We start from the raw sequence: 25,524 nt of genomic DNA, 5'->3' as shown, positions 1-25,524 counted from the left end.
GGGGATCGAACCGCGGGCCGTCCAAGGCTAGCGCAGGCAAGGCAGGCACCTTACCTTTAGCGCCACCGCCCGGCCCCCTAGCGCCACCGCCCGGCCCCCCAGGAGCGATTTCTGAGTGCATATCCAGGAGTAACCCCTGAGCATCACCGGATGTGGCCCCCCCCCAAAATTTTTTATTTGTTGGGGGCTGGAGAGATAATACAGTGGGTAAGGTGCTTGCTTTGCAATCTCACATCCCATGTAGTCCCCTGAGCACCATTAGTAATTCCTGAGTGCAGGGTCAGGAGTAATCTCTGAATTGTGTTGGGTAGTTTTTAGTTAAAAAACTAAGAGAGGGGCCGGGCGGTGGCACTGGAGGTAAGGTACCTGCCTTGCCTGCGCTAGCCTAGGACGGACCGCGGTTCGATCCTTCGTCGTCCCATATGGTCCCCCAAGAAGCCAGGAGCAACTTCTGAGTGCATAGCCAGGAGTAACCCCTGAGCATCACAGGGTGTGGCCCAAAAACCAAAAAAAAAAAAAACACCAAAAACTAAGAGGAAAAAAAATAAAGAAAACTACCTGCAAAAAAATGAATTTGAATTGCAAAAGGGTAGATTTCTAAAATCTGTACATGAAAAACATGTACACTGGAATACACCTCAGACCCTTTAAAATGCCTGTTTAATAAAGCAATAAATAAATAAATAAATAAATAAATAAATAAATAAAAATAAATAAAATGCCTGTTTAGAGGCACCAGAGAGACAATACAAAGGTTAAAGAATTGAGCACTGCAGGAGTGATCCTTGAGCAGAGTCAAGAGTAATCCCTGAGTGCCATAGAGCATGGCCCCAAACACCACCATAGCCCCCACCAATAAAATAAAATTCCTGCTTTGGGACCAGAGAAACATAGCTCAGAGGACTAAAATGCATGCTCTGTATGTGGGAAGTCTAGTTGGTTCCCAAGTACTACAAGTTCTTTTATTTTACTATATTGCATTTTGGTCTACACCCTGTGATGTTCAGGGGTTACTCCTGGCTATGCCCTCAGAAATCGCTTCTGGCTCGGGGACCACATGGGATGCTGGGGGATCGAACCGAGGTCAATCCTAGATCAGCCATGTGCAAGGTAAACACCCTACTGCTGTGATATTGCTTGGGCCCCCCACAAGTTCTCTGAGCACCAAGCCAGGAGTAGTTTCCAGGCATGCAGGGCTTAGGAAAAATAAACACAATTCTCATTTGGGACATGTAATATCTGGGTCATTCTCCATTACATTGTTACCTCTTCCCTCTACCTTCTTACCCCTACACTTGCCTTACATGCCCCCCCACCTTTTTTCATTAGGGCTGTTATTGTAAAGGGGGAGGCAGAGGCAGGGTTACACAGGGCAGGTGGTGGTGTTCTCTAAAGGTTGCATACTTTAGTAGTAGTGCTCATACACTTGCTCACCAGGTCCACTTCCTGGCTGTGATGCTTACACAATTTTGAAGCTTCTTTTCATTATGGTGCTCATACAAATCTGGCTGAGATGTGGCAGAAAGTTATGCAACACACCAGGCATCTGAGACAGAAGCGCTGCCAGAATCATGCCCTGTGGGTGTGGCAGCACTGAGGACTGAACTCACAACCTTGTGACCATAAGCAGGTATTCTGCTGGACTATCCTCTGGGACCAGACTATAAACCTCTTTTACCTTTAGATTTTTGTAGCACCTTATCTTGCTTCTTTGTATTATGTAGTTTTTTGTTGTGGTTGTTGTTGTTTTTGCTTTTGTTTTTTTTGGGGGGGGGCACACCCGGTGACGCTCAGGGATTACTCCTGGCTATGCACTCAGAAATCACTCCTGGCTTGGGGGATCATATGAGACACCAGGGGATAGTCCTAGGTCCTAGGTCCTAGGTTAGTACCAGCAAGGCAGATGCCTTACTGCTCCGTGCCATGGCTCTGGCTCCTCATTATCTAGTTTGGTTTTTTTTTTCCATCCTGCTACCTGTTAAAATCCTGAATTAGATCACCTACCTCCAAATGTGCCAGGTTTTCTGCTAGTAAGCATTTAAATAATTTGGTGATGGGATCTTTTTTATTTATAGTTACCCAGTTTCAGAGATTGTGAGGGACTGTTAAAGTACAACCTTTACACCCAGGATGCAGCTTTTCTGTGTAGAAGTTCTGGAGTAGTCAGGGGCCGGAACGGTGATGCAGCAGTAAGGCGTTTGCCTTGCACGCGGCTGACAAGCCAGGAGTGATTTCTGAGTGCAGAACCAGGAGTAACTCCTGAGTGTCATAGGGTGTGGTCCAAACAACAACAACAACAACACAACAACAACAACAAAGTTCTGGGGTATTCACTAAGATCTTTCCCTTTTTCTGGGATCTGAGTTTCAAAAGCTCTGCAGCCGGCCCAGCTTTCCTGCTTTTCAGTGGCTGCTCACTTCTGAGCTTTCCATTTTGCCTCAGACACACACAGGTTAGGAATTGAACTAGGAACCAAGGGAAATTTTCACAAAGACCTTTGTGTCCTGCACTCCAATTCCAATTACATATGTCAATTTTCTTGGCCCAGACAGACTGTTCCTTCCTGCTGGGTCCAGTCCCATGCCCTTAAGTTTGGAATCTGGCCTCAGTGAGAAAACTATGCTAAATGTGATCTCCCCTGGGTGCCTAGCCCCTCAAAGATCATAGGCCTGCATTGGCTGGTGTCCATGCCTGCAAGCAACTGGATCTGTTTGCTCTGCATTTACAGCTGTTGACTGTGGAAGGTTCTGTCTAAAACTATTGACTTTGCCATGGCTCCCCCAGGGGAGCTGAGAGGTTGGAGCTCAGTGGAAAGGGTGCCTGAGGCCAGATTTGAACTCTAAGGCCATTCCCACTGAGCTGAGAGATGAAAAGAAAAGCATTACACATGTAGAATCTGGAGCAACAGTACAGTGGGCAAGACACTTTCCTTGCATATGAACAACCTAGGTTCAATCAATTTTCAGCACCACATATGTTTTTCTAAGCATTGCCAGGAGTGTTCCCTGAGTGCAGAACAGGAGTTAAGCTCTGGTTGTGGCAAAAAAAAAAAAAAAAGGAGAGAGGAGAAGAGAAGAAGAAGAAGAAGAAGAAGAAGAAGAAGAAGAAGAAGAAGAAGAAGAAGAAGAAGAAGAGAAGAAGAAGAAGAAGAAGAAGAGAAGAAGAAGAAGAAGAAGAAGAAGAAGAAGAAGAAGAAGAAGAAGAAGAAGAGAGAAGAGAAGATAGAAGAAGAAGAAGAGAAGAAGAAGAAGAAGAAGTAAGTAGTAGTAGTAGTAGTCCCTGGTGCTAGATATGGTTCCCTGGAGATCCTCCAGGAGTTATCTCTGAGCACAACTATGTGTGGAGAGATGAAAAGAAAGAGAGAGAAGAAAGAAAGAAAGAAAGAAAGAAAGAAAGAAAGAAAGAAAGAAAGAAAGAAAGAAAGAAAGAAAGAAAGAAAGAAAGAAAGAAAGAAAGAAAGAAAGAAAGAAAGAAAGAAAGAAAGAAAGAAAGAAGGAGGGAGGGAGGGAGGGAGGGAGGGGCCGGGAAGGTGGCGCTAGAGGTAAGGTGTCTGCCTTACAAGTGCTAGCCAAGGAACGGACCGCGGTTCGATCCCCCCGCGTCCCATATGGTCCCCCCAAGCCAGGGGCGATTTCTGAGCACATAGCCAGGAGTAACCCCTGAGCGTCAAATGGGTGTGGCCCAAAAACCAAAAAGAAAGAAAGAAAGAAAGAAAGGAAGGAAGGAAGGAAGGAAGGAAGGAAGGAAGGAAGAAAGAAAGAAAGAAAGAAAGAAAGAAAGAAAGAAAGAAAGAAAGAAAGAAAGAAAGAAAGAAAGAAAGAAAGAAAGAAAGAAAGAAAGAAAGAAAGAAAGAAAGAAAGAAAGAAAGAAAGGAAGGAAGGAAGGAAGGAAGGAAGGAAGGAAGAGGAAGGAAGGAAGGAAGGAAGAGAAGAGAAGGAAGGATGAAAGAAAGGAAAGAAGGAAAAAGAAGGAAGGATGGAAGAAAGGAAGTAAATAAGAGAAAGGGACAAAGGAAGGAAAGCCTAAAGAAAGAAAAAGAAAAAGCCCTTGAAGGAGAACAGGAAGTACTCATGGCCTCTCCCTCTACACCCTACCCTCATCACACAGTACAGGACACCCAGAGCTGCACTTCAGTCCTTCAGAACCCATGCCACCAGGAGAGCTCTGTGGCCAGGCAGAGGCAAAGCCTGGGGTGACAAATCTCTGATCTCCCTTGAGTCCCTGGGCACTCTGTGAGTGACTGGACAAGGGGAGAGGAGGAAAGAACATCTGTGGCCCCTGAGTCTCTCAGACAGAAACCAGGAGACCTTGGAAGGAGGTGGGCTAGGGCTTCCAAGGGCTAGAATCCTTGTCTACTAGGAGCACAAAGACTCATACTCCTCACTGGTATCTTCTTTCCTATTCTTTGTGTGATGTCTTTGTTGTTGTTGTTTTGTTGTTGTAAGGCCACACACAGACTCAGGTCTCTGTGCTCAGGCTTGCTTTGGAAGTTCTTGGGGAATCATGTTTTGCTGGAACAGGACCTAGGCTTCCTTTTCAAAGCATGTGCTCAGTCTGTTGCACAATCTCATCACTCCTGTCAAATAGGCACCAGCTACCTATTTTTTCTCTGGGCATGAAGGCATGGGAAAGAGACCATCAGTAAAGATATTTCTTGGCGGGGCTGAAGAGATAGCATGGAGGTAGGGCTTTTGCCTTACATGTGGAAGGATGGTGGTTCGAATCCCGGCATCCCATATGGTCCCCTGAGCCTGCCAGGAGCGATTTCTGAGCATAGAGCCAGGAGTAACCCCTGAGTGCTGCTGGGTGTGACCCAAAAACCAGAAAAGAAAAAGATATTTCTTGGAGATTTTTTTTTGGAGGTGGGAGGGAATAGGTGATAAACTCAGGGCTTACATCTGGCTCTGGGCTTAGGAATCACTCTGAAGGGGGCTTGGAGAAATCATAGGCAGTTCTGGGGATGGAATCAGGGTTTGCTCTGTGCAAACTATATATACCCGCTATACTATCTCTATCATTTTTCTTCTAAAAACAAAACAAACAAAAATTTTGTTGCCTGCTGACCAGGGGTGGCACCTTCTGGTCGTGGTACTTAAACACATTTTGAGAGTTACATACTTCAGATGCAATGTTTCCACACATTTGGTTATGACACCAGGAATCCCATCAGCAGTGTCTGCAGTAACTCTCAGTGCATGTGCTTTCAAGATGTCAGGGATCATACTAGCAGCCTGGCACATGGCTGGCAGAACTCTCCCACTAATCTCTCTTGGAATCCCCCATTTTTTAATTTTTTAAATTTACTTTACTTAAAGAATATGCATCACATAGTTGTCTGTAATACATTTGTTTCCAGATTAGTAAAAGCAAAATTATTCTTTTAGGGCCCGGAGAGATAGCACAGTGGTGTTTGCCTTGCAAGCAGCCGATCCAGAACCTAAGGTGGTTGGTTCGAATCCCGGTGTCCCATATGGTCCCCCGTGCCTGCCAGGAGCGATTTCTGAGCAGACAGCCAGGAATAACCCCTGAGCAATGCCGGGTGTGGCCCCCCCCCAAAATATTATTCTTTTAAAGAATAGAAAGAAAAAATTAAAAAGAAGAGGAAAGAAAATAAAAAGAAGTACAGCAAGAAGTAAATTTGTGAAAATTATTGTATCTCCAATGAGGTCATTAAGACATTGGCAGAAGGTTTAGTAAGCTCTGGTTGCTAGCTGACCATTCTGTTATTTCATTTGTTTCCAAACATTAAGTGACCTCAGCTACATACACATTGGCATCTAAATTGGTGTGTTCCTATGGGAATGACAGTATCAAACAAATGAAGTTGTCCAAGAATTCAAAGCACTATTACTGATAATGCAGCTTTCTTGGGGTGTGTTCTTAGCTACTAGGTCTCCCGGGAGTAGAAGAATGGAGGGACAGGTTGGGGAGGGGAAGGTGCCCACACTCACTCCCAAAAGATCCTGGTGGTATCAGCCCAAATACAGGCATATCCAGAGTTTGGTCAGAATGGTGTACCTGCAGTGAGGGGAGTGAGGAAGCAGTGTCATAGACAAAGCATTGACTCTGGATGATGGATGCAGCTGGTATGGCTTCAGCAGAATAGAGGCTTGGCCTGCCTTCACCTCCTGAGATTGCCAGCTTTCAGCTGTATGGTGGATGTACCCACGATTTTTCATGGTTTAAATTTCTTTGTAGAAAATAGTGAGATGGTGGAGCTGGCCTAGTACCAACATGACTACTGCCCTTTTTTTTTTAAACCAGTCAAATTGAGCAGTGGGGTGTTACATACCAACTTTTGTGATACTAACGTTAATAAGTTCTGATAAACCACTGCCATCAGACCAGCCTACTGCCCATTTTTAAGTGTTTTTTTTTTTTTTTTTGGTTTTTCGGGCCACACCGTTTGATGCTCAGGGGTTACTCCTGGATAAGCACTCAGAAATTGCCCCTGGCTTGGGAGGACCATATGGGACGCCGGGGGATCGAACTGTGGTCCTTCCTTGGCTAGCACTTGCAAGGCAGACACCTTACTTCTAGTGCCACCTCGCCGGCCTCTTTAAATGTTGTTGTTTGTTTTTTTTTAAACAGCTCTAACTATGTCAAATTAGTTATGTATTTCTTCTTTTATTTTTTACTTTGTTATTCCAGAGATTGAGCTCAGAGTCTTATACATGCAAGGTGGGCACTACAGCTCTAAAACTCAGCCTTTTATTTGGCTTTTCTTCTTTCACAAAGATCTTCTAAAAACCAGAAAGATTAATTGGTTATAGTTTTAAGCTTATTCTATCTTACAATTACTTATGAAAAGGCTTAATGTGGGGCCAGAGTGATAGCACAGAAGTAGGGTATTTGCCTTGCACGAGGCCAACCAGGGTTCGATCCCAGCATTCCACATATGACCCCCCATAGTCTACCAAGAGTTATTTCTGAGTACAGAGCCAGGAGTAATCCCTGAGCACCACCAGGTGTGGCCTCCCAAACTAAAAAAGGTAGATGCCTCACAAATCTAAAATACATAGTATGGGCCCGGAGAGATAGCACAGCGGCGTTTGCCTTGCAAGTAGCCGATTCAGGACCAAAGGTGGTTGGTTCGAATCCCGGTGTCCCATATGGTCCCCCGTGCCTGCCAGGAGCTATTTCTGAGCAGACAGCCAGGAGTAACTCCTGAGCACTGCCGGGTGTGGCCCAAAAACCAAAAAAAAAAAAAAAATACATAGTAGGGAGAGGGATCCCGTGTAATCTTATATTTCTCTAATTATTTTGTGGAGGGGTCACACCCATCGGCGCTCAGGGGTTACTCCTGGCTCTGCATTCAAAAATCACTCCTGGCAGGCTCTGGGGACCTTATGAGACACTGGGGATTAAACCCAGTCTGTCCTAGGTTGGCAGTGTGCAAGGTAAACACCCTACCACTGTGCTATCACTTCGTTCCTCCCCCCCTTTTTTGATTTTTGGGCCACACCCAGTAACGCTCAAGGGTTACTCCTGGCTATGTGCTTAGAAATTGCTCCTTAATATCTATCTTGTATTGGGACCTTGATACTGCCCTACAAAACTCATTTCTAATATTTTACTGCCTCAGTCCCAACCCTTACTTCCCCCCATCCTCCCATGTAGGTGCAGCTCATGACATGAAGCTCACCACATAGAATGATAAGTGCAGTTAGAGAAATAACTACACTGAAGACTATCATAACAGTGTGAATGAATGAGGGAAAAAAGAAAGCCTGTCTCGAGTACAGGTGTGGGTGGGGTGGGGAGTAGGTTGATCTGGGAAATTGGTGGTGGAAATCCTGCACTGGTGAAGGGAGGTGTTCTTTATATGACTGAATCATACAAGTACAATTATATTTGTAATCATGGTGTTTAAATAAAGATAAAAAAATAAACATTAAAAAAAAAGAAATTGCTCCTGGTTGGGACCAGAGAGATAGCATGGAGGCAGGGTGTTTGCCTTGCATGCAGAAGGACGGTGGTTCGAATCCCAGCATCTCATATGGTTCCCCGAGCCTGACAGGAGCGATTTCTGAGAGTAGAGCCAGGACGAATCCCAGAGCGCTGCTGAGTGTGACCTAAAAATAAAACAAAAACAAAAACAAAAACAAAAAAAAAAAAAGAAAAAGAAATTGCTCCTGGCTTAGAGGACCACATGAGACATCAGGGGATCGAACCACAGCCAGTTCTAGGTTAGCTATATGCAAGGCAAATACCCTGCTATAGCTCTGGCCCCAGTATTTTTCTAATCCTTTTTGTTTTGTTTTTGGGTCACATCCGGCAATATCTATCATCACATCAGGGGTTACTCCTGGCTCTACGCTCAGAAATTGCTCCTGGCAGGCTCTGGATTCGAACCACCGTCCTTCTGCATGCAAGGCAAGTGCTCTACCTCTAAGCTATCTCTCCAGCCCATCTAATCTTAAAAAATTTTGTCATTTTATTTTTAGGATCAATTTTATCATTCCTCAAATTAATCAACCACACTGTTTAAAAAGACACAAACATAATCAGCAGAATGATGGAATGGTGATTCAGCTGTGAGATAAATTATATTCTTTAAATTTCTTATTGCTTCATCCAAAGCATTAGATCATATTTCAAGAAGATAAAAAGAAGACTAGAGAGTCACATAGATGGTACAATGGGTAGGGCACTTGCCTTGCATGAAACAAAGCTGGGTTCAATCCCCAGCATCCCATATGGTTCCCTGAGCCCACCAAAAATGATCCCTGAGCACAGAACCAGGAATAATCCCTGAGCACTGCTGGGACTGGCCCCCAAAAGAATAAATAAATAAATAAATAAATAAATAAATAAATAAATAAATAAATAAATAAATAAATAAATAAATAATAAAAAAGTAAGGCTGGAGTATAGTACATGGGTTAAGGCACTTGGTTAGATCCCTGGGACCACATGGAGTCCCCCAAGTACTGCCAAGAGCAATCCAGAGCACAGAACCAGTAGTAAAGCCCTGAGCACTGCTGAGTATGGCCCCAAATGCCCTCACAACACATAACTATACATAAGCTTTGTATATTTTCAGTCTTAAACTCAGGGAGAATTCAAAACATTTCATTTTCCTGCAGGGGAGTCTGGGGACAGATGTGGTGTGGCTGAGGTAGAGCTGCTGGCTAGACTGGGGCTGGGAAGAGATGGCCTGGGAACAACTGTCTGAAGCAAATCTTCAGGTGGGGACTTGCTGCAGGAACCTTCTCAAACCCAACCAAAATCCCCTTTTCCCAGGGTGTGGGGAGGAGATCCAGGAGTGCTGGTTCTTTCTCTGTGCTGTGACAATGGTGTCTGTGAAGCAGACTTTCTCGGAGCCACTGGAGATGCTGATCCAGCTGGCAGGGACAGATCCTGAGCCAAAATTTGTCCAAATCCTCCTTCCTGAGCCGGCTTGCATGCAGCTTCTGCTCCACATTCCTTTGGGCCTTTAGACTCATGAAGCTGTGGTTTCCTTGGGTGGGGCCTCAGCCAGGCCTGTGTGATTTCCTTACCCCTGGGCTTCTCAACCTCAGACACCAACTGGAAGAGAATTGGGGATGCTTCGTACTGTAGCTGGTGTGCTATGAGTTTAGCCTTCAGTAGCATGAGCAGGACTTTAGGATTCCCATCTGACACATTGGAGTATGAAGTTAAGTGCTTCAGGGACTTTTTTCAAAGGTCATACTCCCTCCCTCTTTCATTCCTTCATTTTCCTTCCTTTCCTTCCTCCTTTTTCTTCCTCCCTTTCTCCCTTCTTCCCTTCTTTCCTCCTTCCCTTTCTTCCCTTCCTCCCTCCCTCCTTTCATCTATCCTTCTATCTACCTCCCCCCCCCCCATTTATCTATCCAACATATATTCCTCAATAACCAGGAGCAGCCCCTGAGCCCTGAGCCAGGGTTATCTCCTGTACTCCATCAAGTATGATTCCTCCACCAAAAAACAACAATAATCAAACAAACAAAAAGCAAAACACAGGGCCAGAGCCATGACACCGCAGTAGGATATTTGCCTTGCATGCAGCTGACCCAGGACAAACCACGGTTTGATCCCCTGGAGTCCCATATGGTCCCCCAATCCAGGAGCGATTTCTGAGCACAGCCAGGAGTGACCCCTGAGCGTCACTTGATGTGACCCAAACCCTCCCCCCAAAATAGCAAAACACATTCTGAAAGTCCACTAAAACCCATGTCAGGGGCCCGGAGAGATAGCACAGCAGTGTTTGCCTTGCAAGCAGCCGATTCAGGACCTAAGGTGGTTGGTTTGAATCCCGGCGTCCCATATAGTCCCCTGTGCCTGCCAGGAGCTATTTCTGAGCAGACAGCCAGGAGTAACCCCTGAGCACTGCCGGGTGAGACCCTAAAACCACACACACAAAAAAACCCCACAAACATGTCAACTGACAGCTGAAGCTACTAGAGGAAGGACTGTTGCCCAGTGGGCTGAGTCTCCTGGGTGGTCACCTCTACCTAAGAACAGCTTAGCTGCAGACACCTGGTTGTGACCTTGTTGGGTGATATTTATGCTGGGACTAACACAGTTGGGGTACTAAGACTCAGCCAACCCATTCCAGTGCTCCAGTGACAGGCTCAGAGAAGAAGCTTGCAGTGCCCTTCATTTTCCTCCCTGCACTCTTCTTTCCAAGTCAGCTTCCCAGAGAGACCATGCTGAAGTTTAAGCTTGAGATGAGCTTCCAGCCATGAGGCAGGAAGCAGGAACTCAAAACAAGTAGGGAAAGAAACAGTTCACAACTACCTGTCAGACAATCAGGGAGACTGGGGGAAGGGGGGAATTAGTTGTTTGGATTTTATTTGTTTCCTTTCTGTTTGGGGGCCACTTTGGCAGTTCTCAGGACTATTTGTCTCTGCACTCAGAGATCACTCCTGGCAGGGACCGAACTGTATAGGGTGCTGTGGATCGAACCCAAGTTAGCTGTATGCAAGGCAAGTGCCCTACTAAATGTGCTCTCTCTCCAGCCCCTATTCCTGCTTGAATTTTCACAGTTAGTTGATTCGTCTCCCACCTCATCTTTTTTTTTTTTTCTTTTTCTTTTGGTTTTTGGGCCACACCCAGCGGTGCTCAGGGGTTACTCCTGGCTGTCTGCTCAGAAATAGCTCCTGGCAGGCACGGGGGACCATATGGGACACCGGGATTCGAACCAACCACCTTAGATTCTGGATCGGCTGCTTGCAAGGCAAACGCCGCTGTGCTATCTCTCCGGGCCCCCACCCCATCTTTTAACCCCCCCCTCAATTAAACATTCTTCCTGGGGGGTCTTTCTGAGAGTCCCAGTTCTTCTAGCTGTGTTTTACAGCCCTGGTGCCTCATGGCCAGCTGGGGCAGCTGCAGAGTCCAGGGCTGCTCAGGGACGCCACTCTGCATCTGGAGGCTCACGAGAGAGCAGAGACCCGAGTAACAGTACAGTGTGGGCAGGACACATGCTTTGATATGGCTGACCTGGGTTAGTTCTCCAGTACCCTATAGGGCCCCCTGATCCCCACCAGGAGTGATGCCTGAGTTCAGAGCCAGGAGAAAGCTCTGAGCATCCCCAGTTGTGCTCCACAAGAGAAAAGGAAGGGACAGCAGACTCTGCAGTGAAGCTGAGTAGAGGACAAAACTCACAGAGCTCAAGTCCCTTTGGGGGGTGGTGGTGGTGGCACATAACCATGCTTGAGCTCAGGGGGAGGCTGGGGAGTTGAGGATGGCAGGCCTTTGGAATAAAGGAACCAGAAGGGCCAGATACTTCTCCCTAGGGGCCTTGCTAGGGCTCCCGAGCTATGAAGAGTGGCCCCACGTGTCCGGGCTGGCCTGTAGCACTGGCATCCCTTGCCCAGCACTGTGGGAGCTGCTGAGATTTGAAGGTGAGGCTTCTCCATTGGATGCAGAGAAAAAGGGAGAGCTGAGATTCTTTTGGGCCACAGCTGTGGGAGAAAAACACACTGAGACAAATGAAAATGTGAAGCAGTACTTGGCTCCATTTTATTTATGTATTTATGTATTTATTTTTGGTTTTATTTGGGGGCCATACCCTGAAGTATTCAGGGTTTACTCCTGAAAGGGCTCAGGGGACCAAATATGGTGCCGGAGAAGAACTCAGGCTGACTGCAGGCTAAGCAAGCAGTTGACCAGTTATACTGTCACTATAGTATAGGACAGACCTTGCTTCCATCTGAAAGGGGAACTTGCTTCAAAGTGAAAGCATGTTAACTGGGAGGACCCTTGTTGGATTTGTGGTTTCTTGGGTTCCTTAAATTAAATTTTAGTTTCCCAATATTGGGGCCAGAGTGATAGCACAGCAGTAGGGGGTTTGTCTTGAATGCTGCCAACCTGGGACAGACCCAGGTTTGATCCCTGGCATCCCACATGGTCCCCTGAGCCTGCTAGGAGTGATTTCTGAGCATATAGCCAGGAGTAACCACTGAGCACCACCGGGTGGGGGCCCAAAAAACAAACAAAACAAAACAAAATTGCTCATGGGGGCAGAGTGATAGGATACTGGGTAGGGTGCTGGCCTTGCATACACTGACCTGGGTTCAATCCCCGGAATCCCATATAATTATCTGAACTCACTATGAGTGATCCCTGACCAGAGAGCCAGTAGTAAGCTCTAAGTACAGCTGGCTGTGGCCCCAAACAAACAAACACAAAATGCAGCTCAACTATGCTAAAGGCCATGACAAAAATAGCACTGTCTGAGCCAGCTTTCCCCGCTCTCCTAAGCACCTTCCTCCTCATTTGGTCATTTTTGGAGCTCTAGTGTTTACTTTTTTTTTTTTTTTTTTTTTTTTTTGTGGGAGGGCATGTGTATCAATGTTCAGGGCATACTCATGGTTTTGCACCTAAGACTCACTCCTGGTGGGGTTTAGGGGATCATACAAAGTGCCAGGAATTGAACCTAGGTCTGCTATACATGCAGCAAATGTCTTCCCTGCTGTACTGTCTCTCTCTAGCCCCTGATGCTTATCTCCTCAATAAATTAGTTGTTGCTCTCATTGCTATCTCTGGCATTCAATTTTGATAGATTCTTGGCCTTCCCTTCCTGGTAGCTATGGTTCCTTGTGGTTCTCTTCTCTCTCTGCAGTATCTAACACTTTAAGGACCTGAGAACTGTTCAGTGACACCAACACTCGAAGTTCATGCAAAAGCAAGGGGTTTATTGTTCAAGCATATATGCCTGGGCACCATATGGCTAGAGGCTGAGAGCCCCGATCCCAAATCCAGCAGTTCTTTTATAACACTTTTATAACAATGGAAAATTTACAGAACACAGCATGACCATTGATCTCAGGAAGTTTAGTGACTTTTACATTTCAGGGAACATTTGGAGCATTTATCACAGACACAATAATAGGTTAACAGGTTGTACAGGTTCAGCGAATTTTCAGTTACGGTCACCTTAACCTTTTTGGGGCTTTCCGGGCGTATGCAGAGACTTTTTTTTTTTTTTTTTTTTTTTTTTTTTTTTTTTTTTTTTTTTGGTTTTTGGGCCACACCCTGTGACGCTCAGGGGTTACTCCTGGCTATGCGCTCAGAAGTTGCTCCTGGCTTCTTGGGGGACCATATGGGACGCCGGGGGATCGAACCGCGGTCCGTCCTAGGTTAGCGCAGGCAAGGCAGGCACCTTACCTCCAGCGCCACCGCCCGGCCCCTGCAGAGACTTTTTAAACTTTTTAACTTGTTCATGTCCCTTTTCTTTTTTTTTTTTTTTTTTTTTTTTTTTTTTTTCCCTCCCACCCCCTCATTCATGTCCCTTTTCAACACCACATTCATGGGCACCTGCAGTCAGCATTCCTTTCACTGGAGTCATGTCTCCCCTCATGACTTGTTTCTTTTGGTCTTTTTTTTTTTTTTTTTTTTTTTGGTTTTTGGGTCACACCCGGCAGCGCTCAGGGGTTACTCCTGGTTACCTGCTCAGAAACAGCTCCTGGCAGGCATGGGAGACCATATGGGACGCTGGGATTTGAACCAACCACCTTAGTTCTTGGGTCGGCTGTTTTGCAAGGCAAATGGCGTTGTGCTACCTGTCCAGCCCCTTCTTTTGGTCTTTCTTTGTGTTAGGGCCACATCCAGTGTGGTTGGAGAACTACTTCCAGAGGTGGTGGCTTCTGGCAGTGTTTGGGAACCACAAGGTACCAGATCTAGGACCTGAGCCTCCTGGATGCTAAGTATGTACTCTTTTTGTTGAGCTATTTCAGCCATACTGTCTCATTTTTTGTTTTGTTTTGAGTATTTTTTTGGAAAAGTCACAACTCGGGCAATACTCAGGGTTTACTCCTATCTTACTCCTATCTTTGCACTTAGGAATTACTCCTGGTGATACTCAGGGTACAATATGGAATGCCAAGGATCGAACTGAGGTTAGCTACATGTAGGGCAAGCATCTTATCTGCTTTACTCCAGCCCCCTCATTTTTTTTTTTTAATTTTGGGTGGCACCTGGAAGTGCTCAGGTGTTGCTACTGGCTCTGCACTCAGAGGTTATGCCTGGCAGGCTTGAGGGACTATATGGGATGCTAGGAATTGAACCCAGGTCGGCTAAATGCAAGGTAAGCGCCCTACCCACTGAGCTATCGCTGCAGCCCCACTTGACACATTTTTTTATTTTCTGCTTGTAAAATTACTCTCTGGCAAGGGTCATTTACAATATGAAACATTTGGTATATCACCAAATTTCTTTTTTTTTTTTTTTTTGGGAGGGGGGGTCACACCTGGTGATGCTCAGGGGTTACTTCTGGCTCTGTACTCAGAAATTGCTCCTGGAAGGCACAGGGGGCCATATGGGATGCCGGGATTCAAACCATTGTTGATCCTGGATCAGCTGCATACAAGGCAATTGCCCTACCTCTGTGCTATCTCTCCGGCCTTAAATCACCAAATTTCTTCTTTTTTTTTTTTTTTTTTTTTTTTTTTTTTTTTTTTGGTTTCTCGGGCCACACTCATTTGATGCTCAGGAATTACTCCTGGCTAAGCGCGCAGAAATTGCCCCTGGCTTGGGGGGACCATATGGGACACCGGGGGATCGAACTGCGGTCTCTCCTTGGCTAGCGCTTGCAAGGCAGACACCTTACCTCTAGCCCCACCTCACCAGCCCCAAATCACCAAATTTCTAATAAAATTAGAAATAAAAAAAATAATCACTAGGATACACTGGTGCATTGACCCGGTCGGCCAGCAAAGGCCAATTTCCACCCTCCCAAGTTCATTTGGGATCGAGGACATTCCTCCTGGTTGATGACCAGGAAAGAACAGGTCCCAGACTGATGACCAGAGACACTTTATTTCATTCCAGTAATGTTTATTTAAGGCAACAGGAGATGAGATACATGTAGTGTGGTAGGAGAGGGCAGAAACGTAGCCAGGGAGGGAGTGAGGTACCAGGGAAAGATAAATATAAACACTGGGGCTTAGAAAACCCTCAGAAGCTAGTGTTGATAGATAATTTCTCCTTTAACCAGAGCTCTCTGTGAAGGAGTAGAAACAGCCCAGAGTCAAGCCTGATTAGTAACCCTGATCATGGGGAGATGGCACCCCTCTTTGTGCTGTCTTTTCCCATCACTAGAGCAGTGTCTTGAGGCTTTTGCCTCAAGGAGAATCCCTGGGCCATTTGTGCTATGGGGTTCTACCCTCAGGTGGTTCAGGAACAGTGTCACAGGAGGTTCCAACAGTATGTATTTTCGTTTTTGTTTTGTTTTGTTTTTGGGTCATACCCTGCAGCACTCAGGTGTTCCTCCTGGCTTTAAGCTCAGAAATCACTCCTGGCAGGCTCAGGGGACCATATGGGATGCCGGAATTCAAACCACTGACCTGCATGCAAGGCAAACACCTTACCTCCATGCTATCTCTCCAACCCCTAGTATGTATTTTCATTATGAGTTCCAGTTCCTTTAAAAAAAAACTTTTTTCTCTTCTGAGAAACTTCCTCCTAGAGTCCATGGGTTCTCCTGTCTTCATTTGAACTGAGAGTTCTCTAGATGAGCTCCTAGTGTTATCCTGGAACTATGCTTTGTCACCTCCTGAAACTTCTTTCCTTCTCTCTCTCTCTCTCTCTCTCTCTCTCTCTCTCTCTCTCTCTCTCTCTCTCTCTCTCTCTCTCTCTCTCTCTGTCTCTCTCTCTCTCTCTCTCTCTCTCTCTGTTGTTTTTTGGGCCACATGCATTTGATGCTCAGGGGTTACGCCTGGCTAAGTGCTCAGAAATTGCCCTTGGCTTGGGGGGACCATATGAGATGCCAGGGGATCAAACCACGGTACTTCCTTGACTAGCGCTTGCAAGGCAGACACCTTACCTCTAGCGCCACCTTGCCGCCCCCCCCCCTTTTTTTTTTTTTTGGTTTTTGGGTCACACCCGGCGGTGCTCAGGGGTTACTCCTGGCTGTCTGCTCAGAAATAGCTCCTGGCAGGCACAGGGGACCATATGGGACACCGGGATTCGAACCAACCACCTTAGGTCCTGGATCGGCTGCTTGCAAGGCAAACGACGCTGAGCTATCTCTCCAGGCCCTCCCCCCTTTTTTTTAAGGATTGGAAAGCACCCACGGGACTCAAACCACCAGAGGTGATTGGTTTCAAAGCAAAGCTTTGTGACAGTGAAGTAACCGCTGAGCTAAGGCCAGGCCTCTTTCCTTCTCTTTTCCTAACAGTCTCAGGTATTCCTTTACCCCAGTTCTTCTTTCATGTCTCAGGCTCCTCTGTAGTGTAACACACCCTCCAATAGCTTCTGAGGCTGGAGCGGTGGCGCAGGGTATACAGAGTCTGCCTGGTGTATAGCGTTTGTCTTTCGCACGCTAGCCTAGGATGGACCACGGTTCAATCCCCCAGTGTACCATATGTCTCCCAAGCCAGGAGTGATTTCTGAGTGCATAGCCAACAATGGCCCCCCTCTCAGTAGAGACTGTGAGACCAGCCAAACCACACCTGTATCCACAGCATCCCTGCATCTCTAAAGGTCACTGTGGAGGGAAGTGGACACTGATGAAAAAGGGATTGGTATTAGAATAGTGTATACCTGAGCCACAATCATGAATAAATAAAATTAAGAAAAGAAAATGTGGGGCCAGAGAGATAGCATGGAGGTAGGGAGTTTGCCTTGCATGCAGAAGGACAGTGGTTTGAATCCCGGCATCCCATAAGGTCCCCTAAGCCTGCCAGTAGAGATTTCTGAGTGTAGAGCCAGAAGTAACCCCTGAGCCCTGCTGGGTATGACTCAAAAACCAAAAAAAAAAAAAAAAAAAGGAAATAACACTAGTGACTATCAGGAAGCCAACAGAGGGGGGCACTGAGGAAAGATACACTCAAGGCTTTGCATGGCAAATCAGATATAGTTTGAGGTTCCATGGAACTCAGTCCCAGCACAGCTACTCTAAGAAGCACAAACCTCAGCCACAGTCTTCAAAATCCCCTTATTCTTGGTGCCAGGGAGATGCCTCAACAGGCTGAGCTCATGCTTTGCATGTAGGAGACCTGAGTTCAATCTCTGGCACCATGTGCTTTCCCAAGCACAGTCAGGAGTACCTCTGCCCCCAGCACAGAACTGGGAATAGTGGACTGTGACCTCAAAACAAAAAGAAACCTTTTTATTGGGGGTGGGGTGGGCCACACCCAGTGACGCTCTGGGGTTACTCCTGGCTATGCACTCAGAAATCACTCCTGGCTCGAGGGACCATATGGAATGCTGGGGATCAAACTCAGGTCCATCCTGAGTCAGCCGTGTGCAAGGCAAACACCCTACCGCTGTGCTATTGTTCTGGCCCCAGAAAACCTGTTTTCATTTTGGAGGTCATGCCCAATGATTTTCAGGGGTTACTCTTGGCTTTGCACTCAGGAATCACTCCGGTGGGTGTGCGGGACCATATGAGATGCCAGGGATCAAGATCCAACATGCTGTACTATTACTCTGGCCCAGAATCAAAAAAATTCTTTGGGAGCCGGAGAGATAGCATGGAGGTAAGGCATTTGCCTTGCATGCAGAAGGATGGTGGTTCGAATCCTGGCATCCCATATGGTCCCCTGAGCCTGCAGGAGCGATTTCTGAACATAGAGCCAGGAGTAACCCCTGAGCGCTGCCGGGTGTGACCCTCCCCAAAATAATTCTTTATTCTTTGTTCTCACCCTTGATGCTGGAGGAGGTCTCCAGGTGACTTATATAAAGTGGGAAGGAGAGAATCTGCTTCTCTCTCTCTCTCTCTTCTCTCTCTCCTCTCTCTCCCTCTCTCTCTCTCCTCTCTCTCTCTCTCCATCCTCCACCTTGGAATGGCTGGGAGTTCTAGAACATATTTGGGAAGGAGAGAATCTGCTTCTCTCTCTCTCACCTCTCTCTCTTCTCTCTCCTCTCTCTCTCCCTCTCTCTCTCCCCCCCCTCCATCTTCCACCCTGGAATGGCTGGGAGTTCTAGAACATATTTGGGAGGGAGAGGATCTGCTTCTCTCTGTCTCTCTCTCTGTGTCTCTCTCTCTCTCTCTCTCTGTCTCTCTCTCTGTCTCACTCTCTCTCTCCCCCCCCTCCCTCTCCACCCTCCACCATGGAATGGCTGGGAATTAGAACATATTAGGAAAATCTCGGACACTGACACTGCATGGGCCACAAGTCCTGTCAGCCCCACTCGGTGGCCCGTTAAGTCGAAGTTGGTGTTCACTTGTCTGCACATCGTGGAAGTTAATCCCAATGGCCTGAATTCTCAGGAAGCTGTGGACTCAGGCTGGATCAAGGAATTGCTCTTGGCAGGAAAGGAAAGTCAGTGCAAGATCTTACCCAGGCCTTTAAGTTCCATTGCTTTCCCTCACAGCATAGAATTTCAGGAGGAGATAAGCAGTGAAGTGAAAACAGGCTTTATTGGAAGGTACTGAGGCAGGGGAGGGAGAGGCTAAGAAAGGGAGAGAGTAACGTGCTCAAGAGAGAGCCTAAGCTTCTCTAAAGGTAAAGAGAGAGCCCGGGTACACAATCTAGCATGAAAGCCAGAAAGTCTCAAGAGGGAGATGCAGGTGCAACATGCTTGGACACCTTGTTACCCAGGCAACACATGTGCATCTCCTTTGTTCCAAGTTGCCTTTTTATCAAGTTTCTCCCTACCTGCCCTACGGGGCTTTCTACCTAAATTGAGTCCTGGGGGACGGAGCAATAGCACAGTGGTAGGGCATTTGCCTTGCATGCAGCTTACCCAGGACAGACTTGGGTTCGATCCCCAGCATCCCAGAAACCAAAAACAAACAAAAAATTAAATTAAAAGCCCTCCTGTTGTGGGCTGGAGAGATACAACAGTGGTAGAGTGTTTGCCTTGCACGCAGCCAATTCAGGACAGACTGTGGTTCGAATCCCGGCATTCCATATGGTCCCCGGTGCCTGCCCTGAGCAATTTCTGAGTGCAAAGCCAGGAATGACCCCTGAGCACCGCTGGGTGTGGCCCAAAAGTCAAATAATAATAATAATGCATTCCAAGAACTTTTATTACATCCCAAAAACGCATTGCCATGAGGGGTAGGGCCTTCCTTATTTTCGGCTGCCAGAGAACTCAACGGGCTAAACACACTCTTTGTACATAGGAGGGTCAAGTTCCATCCTTGGAAGGCAAAGTTTCCCAAGTACAGGGCTGGGAAGAGCCTCTGGGCACCTCCTGGGTATAACTCAGAAACCAAACCAAACCAATCTTTCCAGTTGTTGGGGTCTGATTTGTAAAGGCCACATGGCAGGCTTCTTAGGTTCTGAGCAGGGAGAGGCACCATTTTGTAAAAACCACATGGTATAGGTCTTGCACAAGCCTATTTCCATAGACACTGCCCCAAGCAACCTGGCCATACCAGGTAGCCTATCCCGAAAGGACAAGGGAGCCAATGGAAGGTATTCCTAGACAATAGCCAATTATTTTTGTTTGTTTTTGGGTCACATCCAGCGGCACTCGGGTTACTCCTGGCTCTGGCTCTGTGCTCAGAAATCTCTCCTGGCAGGTTCGGAGGACCATGTGGGATGCCGGGATTCAAACTGGGATTCGTCTTGGGTCTGCCACATGCAAGGCAAATGCCCTACTTCTGTAATATTGCTCCACGCTTAGCCAATCATTTTAGAGATCATTAGAAAGCTGGAACCTCCCTATGTCCTTTCCCTATCTAACCTTCCTCATGACCTTGGGCAGGGCTCAACTCCTTTGGGGCATGACCCTGACTGGCAAATGTGGGGGCCTTGTTGGCAGATGGATTAAAGTATCAAACTTTATTCCAGTTGTGTGGTTCAGTCCATCTGTTCTGGACATGAGCACAATGAGTGCCTGGAGAGAGTCTCCCCAGCTTCTTTTCCACACTTTGGAATCAGGCTGACTGTCCATCCCCTCCTCCATCACTCTGTCCCTTCTTCCCTTTCCAGAATCATTAGTGGGGGAGCGCAGTCTGCTAGCTCCCTGACTCCAGCAATTCTGCCCTCCCCTGCTTACTTTGCACCACCTTGTCTCCAGCACTAAGAATGTGCTTCCCACACAGGTGTCCCATACCCTCTCCCACTCACGTCCCTTCCTGGGTACCCAGCCACATCTGCTCTTCTGCTCTCCCAGGTCATTCAATCCTGTTAAGTGTAAGACGTCTTCCTTCTCAAGGACCATGAGCTTTGAGGGATGTGGGAGCTCTTAGGAGAGGCAGGCTGAGCTCCCATTTCAGCTTGCTCCATTAACGAGGACAAGGAAAGCCGACCCCTAAATCATTTCTACTCCAACGACTTGGATGGACCACTCCAGAGGCCCCTGCCAAGTCTTTGGCATGAACTCCCTGCAAAACCAATTTTCCTTTTTACTTTATGGTGCCGGGAATCCCACCCAGTTCTCCCATGCCCTGCCAAGTTATTTAAAAAGCAAAAAATTATCCCATTAAAAGGCAGTGAAACTGGGCCGGAGTGATGGTGCTAGTGGTAAGGCATCTGCCTTGCAAGCGCTAACCTAGGATAAATCACGGTTTGATCCCCAGCGTCCCATATGGTCCCCCAAGCCAGGGGCGATTTCTGAGCACATAGCCAGGAGTAGCTGCTGAGTATCACCAAGTGTGACCCAAAAAACAAAAACAAACAAACAAAAAAAGGCAGTGAAACCCTTGTTTCTTTTGGCCATGGGGAGGTAGCAGGGGGATGGGGCCACATCTTGTGGTGCTCAGGTCTCACTCCTGGCTCTGCACTCAAGGATCACTCCTGGCGGAGCATGTGGGAGTATATCAATTTGCTGTACATATAGACCTGGGTCAGGTGCGTGCAGCAAGTTCCATCTGCTGTACTATTGCTCTGGCCTCAGAACTTGTTTTCTAAGTGGATATATCTATTGCTTTCATAGTATATATTCTATTCATCTGGCTCAAAACTAAAGTTGGCCTCTCAGCTTTGTTTCTCAACCAGCCCGTGCTCCTGCCCAGACAATGGCCTGGTTTCTTGTTTACATACCCCTTGGTAAATATGTGATTCGTGCAAGGGCCAGTCTGCCCTCCCCCTCAATTTCCTCATGCAGCTTCCTTCTGTGTTTTCCATTTCCTGTAGAACAGAGTATCTTGTACTTCATCCCCTACCAGAGTTTCCTCCCCTGTAGTCTTGTACAGAATGATATCATGGTGCTCCAAGGCAGAATTTTTGGAGGGGTTGGGTGGGAATGGGGTACACCCCGCAGAGCTCAGGGAGCTATTCCTGGTTCTATGCTAAGGAGCAGCTCTTGTCTTGCTTAAAGGACCATATGCAGACCCTGGGATCAAACCAAGGTCCAGGACACAAGGCCAGCATGATCCCCACTGAGCTTTCTCTCCTACCTGAATTCCAAGACTTACATGGACAGGATAGTGACCAAAATTTATTTTCCTCTCACATTTTTCCCCCTATGCTCTTTTTTCTCTTTCTTATCAATTATAGCTATTATTTATCAGGTGAGTAAGCCTTCTTAAACAAACTTCCCCTTTGTTGTTTGCCTTTTGACATAGCCTGTGGGCTACTGCTAGGCAGAACTGTCCATTACTAATCAAATTCATCAGTCTTTGACTTTATAATTCCCAGAAATATATATATATATATCTTCCCAGAAAATAGTCATAGCTGTTTGAATCCGTCAGCATGGAATGACCTGCCAGATTCTATTTCTTTCTTTTCTTTTTTTGGCCACACCTGGCAGTGCTTAGTGGCTACTCCTGGCTCTGCGCTCAGAAATCGCTCCTGGCAGGCACGGGAGTGGAGGGTTTAAGGGGACAATATGGAATGCCGGGATTCAAACCTCCGTCTATCCTATATTGGCTGCGTGCAATGCAAATGCCTTACTGCTATACTATCTATCCAGCCCCATCACTGTGCTATTTCTAAGGCTTCCACAGTACAAAATTTTTTTAAATTTTTTAAATTTTTGGTTCATACCTGGCTCTGAGCTCAGGGATCACTCCTGGTGAGGATCAGAGGACCATATATGATGCTGGTACTTGAACCTAGGTCAGCCATGTACAAGGCATGTAAGTACTTTACCCAATGTACTATCTCTGAGATCCCTCCTGAGTACAAGTCTTTTTGTTTTGTTTTGTTTTGGTTTTGGTTTTTGGGTCACACCTGGAAGTGCTCAGGTGTTACTCCTGGCTCCACGCTCATATTGCTCCTGGTAGGCCTGGGGGACCATATGGGATGCCGGGATTTGAACCAATAACCTTCTGCATGAAAGGCAAACACCTTACCTCCATGCTATTTCTCCAACCCCAGAGTACAAGTTTTATCTTTTTTTTTTTTTCTTTAATTTTTGGGCCACACCCAGCAATGCTGAGTTTACTCTTGGCCCTGTACTCAGGATCACTTCTGATTGTGCTCAGGGGACCAGATGGAATGCCAGGAATTGAATCCAAGTCAGCCACATGCAAGGCAAGAGTCAAATCCTTGCCTTGTACTCTCTCCATTTCAAGCACAAATTGAATCCATGTTTTTTTCAGGTGGCACACCTGACTGTGCTCAGGGGTTACTCCTGGCTCTGGGCTGAGGCATCACTCCTGCAGGCACAGGGGACCATACGGGATTCTGAGGACCAAAGCCAGGTAGGTCGCATGCCAGGCAAACTTCCTACCCCCTGGACTATTACTCCAGCCCCTAAATTCAAATTCTCTATTCTGTCAAAATTCTAGAATCTGTTCTGTTCTTTTTGTTTATTTTTGTTTGTTTGTTTATTTTTTTGATCAGGGCAAATCCAATGGTGCTCAGGACTTAATTATGGCTCTGAGTATGAATTACTCCTGGCAGGCTTCAGGGAAGCATATGTAGTTCCAGAGACTGGACATGGGGCTCCCAAAGTGCCTGTTTGCTGTACTTCTCTCTAGTCACTAAACTTCTGAGAACCCTCAAGGCTGGGCTGCACAGGGGTTTATATGGTAGAGCAGGGGTCTTCAAACTACGGCCCGCGGGCCATATGTGGCCCACAGAGGAGTCTGATCTGGCCCACCAGCAGTGAGCGTTGTTTGGTTGCCAAGATACCTGCCAGCATATACACTCAGTCTATATCCAAATACCAGGAACCATGCACTCAAAATGGTAACCATCTTTGGTAGCACTTATGCCTGTGAACAGACTTTTTCAAGAATGAAACTTCTGAAATCTCCAACCAGATCAAGATTAACTGATGCCCACTTGCATCACTTGTTACGGCTGGCAGTGACAAGTATGGAACCGGACATTGACCATCTCTTTAGCCAAAAGCAGGCCCACAGTTCCCATTGAAATACTGGTGCATGATCTGTTTATTTATAAATGGTTTTCATTTTATTTATATAAGATATGTGCAGTGTGAGTAGGAATTAGTAGCTCATATAGTCCGGCCCTCCAGCTCTCTAAGGCCCGTAATCCGGTCCCCACTTTAAAAAGCTTGAAGACCCCTGTGGTAGAGTATAGCCCTATCCCCCCATTCTTCGAGTAACCATACCTACAAGAAAGACCCTCCTATTTCTGGGAGGGGTTTTGGGGAGGTTACAAAAGGTTTGGCCTGAGGGGCAAAAGGGGATTTGCATGGATGAAGGATGGAGAAAGTAGCTGGTAGAGAGATGACTGAAAGACAAGGTACTGGGCCCGGAGAGATAGCACAGCGGTGTTTGCCTTGCAAACAGCCGATCCAGGACCAAAGGTGGTTGGTTCAAATCCCGGTGTCCCATATGGTCCCTCGTGCCTGCCAGGAGCTATTTCTGAGCAGACAGCCAGGAGTAACCCCTGAGCAATGCCGGTGTGACCCAAAAAAAAACAAAAAACAAAAAACAAAAAAAAAAAAAAAGAAAGACAAGGTACAATGCAGGGCTGAATAGGAGGAATCCAGCATAAAAGGTTATGAGAGAAGCCACACATGTTGTCTAGGGCATGAATAAAGCTGATATTTTCTGAACCCTGCCTGAGAGTGAGTTCTCTACCCATCTTTATCCAGAAGTTGGGGACTGCCGGCTGGAGAGGAGTTGGAGAAACGTGGTGCTGGGATAGTAGAGAAAGGCCCTTCCATTCATCCCATTACCATCCAAGCCCATCCAAAGGGCCTTTTTATTATTTTATACAACAGTAGAGTACATGCCTCAAGTGGGTCCCTGAGACTGAAGTCCCCCACCCACAGCACCTCTGGGTGCAGCCCAGGTAGCCTCAGATCCAATGCCCCAAGCAGCCTACTGGGCTGCAGTGCTGAGTCAAAGTTCATACCAAATGATCTCCAAGAAGATAATTATCAGGGACCAGCTGGGAATCTTCTCAGAGACATTCAAACCCTCCATGATGACATCTTCTAGAGTTGTGCTTATCCTAAGAGGACCAAGTCAAACACAAGTGGGTGTACACTGTGGGTGCCCCTGCCTACAGAAACACCAATTAAAATGTGGTTATTCTTTCTTGGAGGGAGATCACGCATACACAAAGACACAAAGACAGACATGGACAGACGAGAGTGGGAAAAGGATTCCAGCCAAATCCAAATCCGTTTATTGAAACTGAAGGCCCAGCTTATATACTTTTTGTGGGCACAGTTCCACTCATAAATATGTCAATACGGGATAGATATATTGAAGAGGCCAGATTGTGCAAATAACAGGACCCATTGACAAGTGAGAAGAAATGTGCAGATAATGAGATCTGTCTCCATCAGGCTGAGATGCACTGATAATGGAACCTATCTCCTGCAGGTGGAATGTACAGATAAGGGGACCTTATAGATTAGACTTAGTTTCCCAGGACCAAAGTCCTGTGCCTTCTTTGTTTCTGAAGAAGCCTTAAATCTTAAATGTTTACATTTAATTCTCAAGGCTGCCTGCTTTTATAATAGTTCTGTGTTTGTCATAAGGCCCTGCTTTTTAGCTAAGTCTTCTGCCTGTTCTAAGGGCTCCCGTCAGTAGACCCTCTTCCTGCACCAGCCTATGCCAGGAATAGCAGAATGCCTTAATGTGTTTTGTTTTGTTTTGTGCCATACTTGGCGATGCTTAGGGGATCCTCCTGGCTCTTACACAGTGGTTGGGGGAACCTGGGATGTATATCTGGGACTGAGTCTGGGTTGGCCACAGGTAAGGCAAATACCCTACCTGCTATACTATCACTCAGGCCCTAGCAGAAG

The sequence above is a fragment of the Suncus etruscus genome, chromosome 1, assembly GCF_024139225.1.
Source record: "Suncus etruscus isolate mSunEtr1 chromosome 1, mSunEtr1.pri.cur, whole genome shotgun sequence".
Classification (NCBI taxonomy): domain Eukaryota; kingdom Metazoa; phylum Chordata; class Mammalia; order Eulipotyphla; family Soricidae; genus Suncus; species Suncus etruscus.
This window is presented reverse-complemented; position numbering follows the sequence as displayed.